The sequence below is a fragment of the Microplitis demolitor genome, chromosome 9 (genome assembly GCF_026212275.2).
Source record: "Microplitis demolitor isolate Queensland-Clemson2020A chromosome 9, iyMicDemo2.1a, whole genome shotgun sequence".
Taxonomy (NCBI): domain Eukaryota; kingdom Metazoa; phylum Arthropoda; class Insecta; order Hymenoptera; family Braconidae; genus Microplitis; species Microplitis demolitor.
Genome location: NC_068553.1, coordinates 1,419,683 through 1,426,843, shown reverse-complemented (window position 1 = coordinate 1,426,843; position 7,161 = coordinate 1,419,683). Strand labels below are relative to the sequence as shown.

Here is a 7,161-nt window from a genome sequence, read left to right as displayed (position 1 = left end):
GAGCCTCCAAGCCTCAGTTCTTTTGATGTTGGACTTGCCACTGAATTTAATATGTTATTTAAGTCCTCGATGTCCTAAAAGTAGCCTATGGAGGAGTAAATCACCTTTTGAAAATGGTATTTTAACCCTCTAAGGCCTACTGTATATTTTAAAATGCTACTCAAGTCCTCAATACTCTAAACGAAGCGCATGGAGGACTTGATCACCTTTTTAAAAAGATGTTTTAACCCTCCAAGCCCTACATACTTTTAATCTGTAACTTCGAATGAGCTCAATTCTTTAGCATGATATTATTGTTATAATAATATCTGCGTTTTAAATACATAAAGATATTTCCAATTGATCGTGAGCGTCCGAGTAGCAGTGCGGCAGTGGTTGTGCTTCATATTCATTAGGTCTTGGTTTCGAATCCCGGCGGCAGCAGATTATTTTTCAGCCGTTGTTTTAAATTTCTTTGGCAGTTTCCGTTATCCAATACATCATTCGCATTTATTGTTCACATAAAATAATTAATTAATCATATACCAATAAGTCAAAGGCTCTAATTATTCAATTCGAATTTCGAATGGCAGTACTATTCTATTCGAACGCCTACTTGTACAACTTTAGCTATTATTATTAATGTTTTAAATTTTATTATTTTCCAACTCACAACAAAACATTTATTACTAAGAAATTATTTTTTGAATTTTTAAATTTCAAATTTTTTTCGATCACGGTGGCCATTTCTAATTAGTGGCCTCCTTTTCCCTTCTGTTTCTTTACCAATTGTCCGCGATCCGATGAGAGTCTCTCGATCTATAAATTTAGGCTCTGGAGGCTTGTTTTACCTTTTTAAAAAGATGATTTGAACCTAAACTTGGTAAAAGTGGACAAAGTTACCACGTGTAGGTTCAAATCACCTTTTTAATGCATGGATCTTCATATTCTAACAAGATAAGTTGAACCTCCTTACCCTTATGTAGGATTTGGAGGCTCCAATTACCTTTTTAATATTCACTCGGGATGAGTAATTGATCAGCACACGCACGTGTAGATCAATGCGACATTGACGTTCGCTCACTTTTTTCCTACTGGATTTGAATTTTATTTAATTTTATGAATTTTATTCAGTTCCATAAAATAATTTACTAACGAGTAATTAGCTTCTATAATCATATAAAATTACCAATTCTTTTAATGGTTCATTTAACCTGAGTCTTGATCATATTTTTTTTTAATGATGATGTTATACAAATAACAACGAATTAATAACAATGTTACCTTCATTAATTTTTAATATTTGTACTTCAGTAAATTAAAAAGATACATTAAAATGAAAGCTTTATGTATTTACAAAAAAAAAACAAAACCTTGATATGATTATCTTCAAAAATTAAAATTAAATAGATGACGTATTCAAATACAAGTGTACGCAATAAATCATCTGTGTATAGGAAATAAAATTGTAAAACAGTTGATCCTGGTGGTCGACTTCAAAGAACATTCCTCAGTTCTTTGAGTTGAAGAAACTTTAAAAAGAAAAAATCATGCATACTTAGACTTTGATGATAGTTTTTGTAATTGACATTCGGTATTAATTAGGGGCGTGCAAAAAATTCAAATTTAGAACCCGGGAAAAAATGCAGATCTGAAGATTTGTAATAAGATCTGAGCAGATTTAAGCAAATTTAAAGACGAAATTTCAAATATATTTTAAATTCACTGCTAGCTTCAGTGACAATAAATTACTGATGGATTCAGTAACATGACAGTTAGCTTAAGAGAAATCAATTTGATTACCGAATCAGTGAAATTTTTATACTGTCTCAGTCAAACTGAATTACTGATTGAATCAATGAAATTCACTGATGATCTCCGTGAAACAGAATTACTGATTACATCAATAAAATTCCATCACTAGTTTTGTCAGTAAAAGTCACCGATTATTTCTAGAAATGTTAGGTAAAAAATTAGTTCAAATCATTGCTAGCTTCAGTGAAATTAAATCACTGATGAGATCAGTGAAATAACCTTTGAGAGAACTCTATTTAATTATCGAATTACTAAAAATTTTCTTACTGTCTCAGTGAAACTGGATTACTGATGGAATCAGTAAAAGTCTCTGATGATCTCAGTGAAATAGAATTACCAATTAAATCAGTAAAATTCCACCACTAGTTCAGTCAGTGAAATTGACAGGTTATTTTTAAAAATGGTAGCTACAAAGTTAGTTTAGATCACTGCTAGCCTCAGTGAAATTAAATCACTGATGCACTCACTAAAATAACCGTTAGTTTGAAAAAAATCGATTTGATAATCGAATTAGTGAAATTTTCTTACTTTTTCAGTGCAACTGAATTACTGATTAAATCAGTGAAATTCTCTAATGGTCTCAGTGAAACAGAATTACTGATTGAATCAGTAAAATTTCAGTACTAGTTGAGTTAGTAAAATTCACTGATAATTTCTAAAAATGGTAGCTCATAATCAATTAAAATCACTGATAGCTTCAGTAAAATTAGATCACTAGTGAAATCAGTGAAACAACTGTTAGCTCAAGAGAAATCAATTTAATTACCGAATTAGTGAAATTTTCATACTGTCTCAGTGAAACTGAATTACTGATTAAATCAGAGTAATTCTCTGATGGCCTCAGTGAATCAAAATTACTGATTTACTGATTGAATCAGTAAAATTTTATTACTAGTTTAGTCAGTAACATTCACCGGCTATATATAGAAATGGTAACTAAAACATTATTTAAATCACTGATGGCTTCCGTAAAATTAAATCACTGATGACATCAGTGAAATAACCGTTAGCTGAATAAAACAAAATCACTGTCTAAAGCCGTGAAATTTACTGGTTATACTAATAAGCAATTCACTGATAACGTCAGTGAAACTGAACATCAATTTTTTTCATTTTTTTGCGAGTCTCAAAGGCTCAACAATAGATCTACCTAGAGCCAATGGCTTCATCCGCTGTGGAGTTGAACCATAAATACAAAAAAATTGTAATTTAATTATATTATATATAAGAGCTATAAATATTTTTGTTAAATTATCATTTAATTGATAAACGCATTAATGCATAGATAGTAATATTTATAAATTGTTAATAAATATTTTCGGGTCCATACAACGAGACTATAGTATGTACAATCACTAAGCTCGTATCTGAAGCAAAATATTCCGTATTTGACTTCATAAATCTAATGTACGTCATTGTAAATACAGCTGATGTATTAGCGCACGTACATATAAAAGACCGGAGGCCAAGTACAATAGTCACAAGCATCGAGACAGTTGTAAGCGACACACTTCAAATAATAATAACAATTATTTAGACTTTGTTTGACACTCGATCTACTTGAGATAATATCGATTGAAACATCTGGTAAGCATAAATATTTATTAAACAATTATTCAACCACAATTACAAACTAATTACAGTACTACCTGAGTAAGTTACGACCTTACACTATTACGAATTTTCTCATTTTTACAACTCGTGCTTAACTCTAAACCACCAAAAAAAATTTTCGAACTACCTGAGACCCTCATATTACATTTCAGTTTCATAGTGTGTGTGTGAGAGTATGTTTATTGTATTTTATAAAGTAGCTGATCATTTCATGAGATTTTGAGGGGTAATGTGGACATGCTAAAATTGTAAAAAATATACAATCGATAAATTTTGAGTTAATTTAGTTTATTAGACTTTAAGATAACCCATCCAGCCGTTACTTAAGTTTTAAATTAATATCAGATTTAATATTAATCATAAAACAAATGAATATTTAAAATTTCTAATATTATTTACTTAATCATTATTTTTTTTCTAATAAAACAATCGTTAAAAATTTATTTATTTAAGAAAAAATTTATTTGATTCATTATTGCAAGTAAAATTAAATAATAATTATTTATATTGATTTCGAGAAATGAAAAATTAAATGTTACTGATAAATTTTTTTGCCTGGATTTACAGACACTAACGATCCCTCACACCTACATACCCTTCCTAGCTCCAGGTCAATCGAGACTAATACTTTTATTGCCCCTTAAACTATTACGACGGTCCCAAATCGTCGTAACTTACTTAGGTAGTACTGTATTTAAAAATTAATTTTTGATTCTTTAAATTTTTTTGTAAGTCATTATTGCTTGTTTATATATTTTATTTATTTCATCAAATTTCAATAATCTGTCTTACTCTGTTTTTACTTTTATTCATTATCAAATATTAATTATATATTTTTATTTTTTAATTTTATAAATAATAATTATTATTATTAATTAAATATTTTTTTTTTCAGAAAAAAAATAATTTTTATTTAAAATGACGTTCATTTCAAAATTTTTATTGTTTATTACCGTCGTTTTGGTTATAACGGCCCACACAATGGCGACACCTGTATTTACAAATTCATGGGGAGGCGCATGGTTCTATCCAAGATATCCTGATTATATTTCTTATGACAACGCCAAAAAATAAATCGAAATTTACTTCAATTGTTTATTTTTTTTTTCTTTTTTGCAAGAATTCTGACATAATTACTAAAAATAAAATAAAATATCTTTGATACTGTGATGTAAATATATGATGTGCAGTAAAATTTGATGACTAAATATTTTATGAGAAAAAAATTTTTTAATCTTTACGACAGTTTTTTTTTTTTTTTTTTTTATAAAGAATTTAAATTTATGATTATTTTTATTGAGATATTAAAAGAACAAATATTAATAAAAAAAAAAAAAATGTTAAATTGTTTTCTGATACTTGTTTTTATTTTTCTTTCCTCTTAAAATTCATATTTTTTTTTTTTTTTTTTTGTGAAAGAAACTGAAGTAAAATATTTAATCGTCGAGATGCAAATTCATTATTGATTTTAGCCTGGAGTAATAACTTTTAATAATGATAAGCATAAAACGGAATTCATAAAAAAATAAATATGAATAAATAAAAATTAATGATGCACTTAAAAATAAATAAATAAGTTTAATGAAAATTGAAAAGTTTCCAATTGACAGAGAAAAAAAAATTAGTTTACTGTCGTAATAAATATTGTAGGTAATTTTTATTCGCAATCATTATATTTACTGGGGGTGAAATTGATCAATAGTAAAAATTCACTTAGGGGGGTAAGTTGGAATTGTGAAAAAAATGAGAAATAATTACATAATAAGATATTCAAAATTACTATGCGTAATGTATTTTTTGCTAAGACCATTATATTTTTTACTATCTATATAGTAAATTTTACTATGCTATTAATAAATATAAATTTAAGAAAATAAATTTTGTAATAAAGTATAGGATTTGTTACTATACAAAATATTAAAGATTACTATGCAATGTATTTTTTGCTAACACGATTATATTTTCTTACTATCTGTATAGTAAATTCTACTGTGTATAGATAAAATTAAGTTGGTGGGGATAGCATATACAAATATGTATTACAAGTTCTGAAACTTTTGTCCAAAGGAGACATCGGGCCGTCAGACATAGGAAAGGACTCGCACGCGGGAGATCAGGGTTCGAATCTCGGTTGGAACAAGTGATTTTTTAAAAAACAAAAATCGACTCCAACACCAATACAGATGACATAAGTAACAATAATAATTAAAATGACAGCAATAATAATAAAAAGTTAAAAGCTAAGAAAAATTTAATTTTATTTTCTTCCATTCTAATATAGTAAAATTTACTAAACAGGCACAGTAAAATTTACTAAATATAACTAAAAAATAATATGCAATATAGGAGATTTTTCGTAACCAGTATATGAGAAATTACTAAACGACTTGTAAAATATGCTTATCTGTTTATGAATTTCTCATATAAATCATAAGCGTTTCAGGATTACTATCCAAATTTAGTAATTATTATCATATTTTTAAGTAAAATTTACTATATTTTTTTCCGTGTACTTATAAATTTATCATAAATTCAGTTTATATGCCCGTTGTGCGTAATGACAAATAAAAACTTTGCGCTCGAACAAATATATGAAAATAATATCAAAAAAATATATGGAGAAACCAAACTCTGGATAAATTTGTTCGTAATATTATGAAATATTTTATTAGTATCAACCCAGTATTTAAAATTATATTTATCATTTATTAGCAATGACAGGCGGATATTCAATTCATCTCATATATGTTCTATCATAAAAATAGTAAAATGACAGTTTACAATTAAAATACGTTTATTATTTAAAAGTCATATATTTATGACTATTAACCAGGATTTATCAAGTAAATTAAAAGTGACATATTTAAATATACAAACTAAAAAATCCCACTGGAAATATATTAATTAAAAATGAAACTCATAATTGAGAAGATAAACGAATAATTTATAATAGTAATATTTGTATTATCATAATAATAATTAGATTTATCAATTAAAGTTTAATCTCGATGGAGTAATGCTGAGTAAACTAACGATATTACGATATCTGTCATGGGAAATAGAGTTTTTATTGCTACTGGTACAGGGAAAAGTTAAAGAGAGGCCTTTAATTTTCCGGTCACCGAAGAAATATGATTTCGTCTTTGCATTACGCTTTATTTTTTGTTTTTGTATTAATACGTGCGAATTTCAGAATTTTATTTATTATTGTAATATAGAATAAGGGCTCTAATGAGATTTGTTCTATATATATATATATATATATATACTATATTATCCCATATTACTGCTGCGGCTTTTCTAATTTAAAATCTGCATCAAATGTATGAAAAATTATAATTAAAGTAGTTAACAGTTACTTTGTTACAATATTCTTTATTACATTGCATATATTAAGCTAATTCTAAATGAGCATTTGGTAAATTTTCGGAATTAAATTTCTGTTTTGGTGATTATTAGGAATTTTATGATTAATTTTTATTAGTTTCTAAGCATTGGAGGTCTACTGCATTGATTAGACAAGTCAATGCATTGAAAAAGTGACTTTTATCATGCCTATGGTTACTTTATCGGACAATTAAATGGTGCACTGGCTTCTTCTATGTATTTAGGACAAAATTTACCACGCAGCTGAAAAAAAATTGATTTAGATAATTTAATTCTGCGTAGTTCTGAAAGTATATTATTTAGTAACCTTACATGCAGTTTTGTTACCATACCGGTAATTCGGTCGTATTTCCTTACTCAGGCTCA

At 27.2% G+C, this 7,161-nt stretch overlaps 1 long non-coding RNA gene across 1 annotated transcript; it reads left to right on the top strand.

The window, feature by feature from the left end:
• The first annotated feature begins 3,252 nt into the window (after window positions 1-3,252).
• Window positions 3,253-4,584, top strand: LOC103573006 (uncharacterized). The gene is made up of 2 exons (XR_549143.2): window positions 3,253-3,381; window positions 4,304-4,584. It is a non-coding gene; the product is annotated as an uncharacterized LOC103573006 (long non-coding RNA).
• Window positions 4,585-7,161: the final 2,577 nt, after the last annotated feature.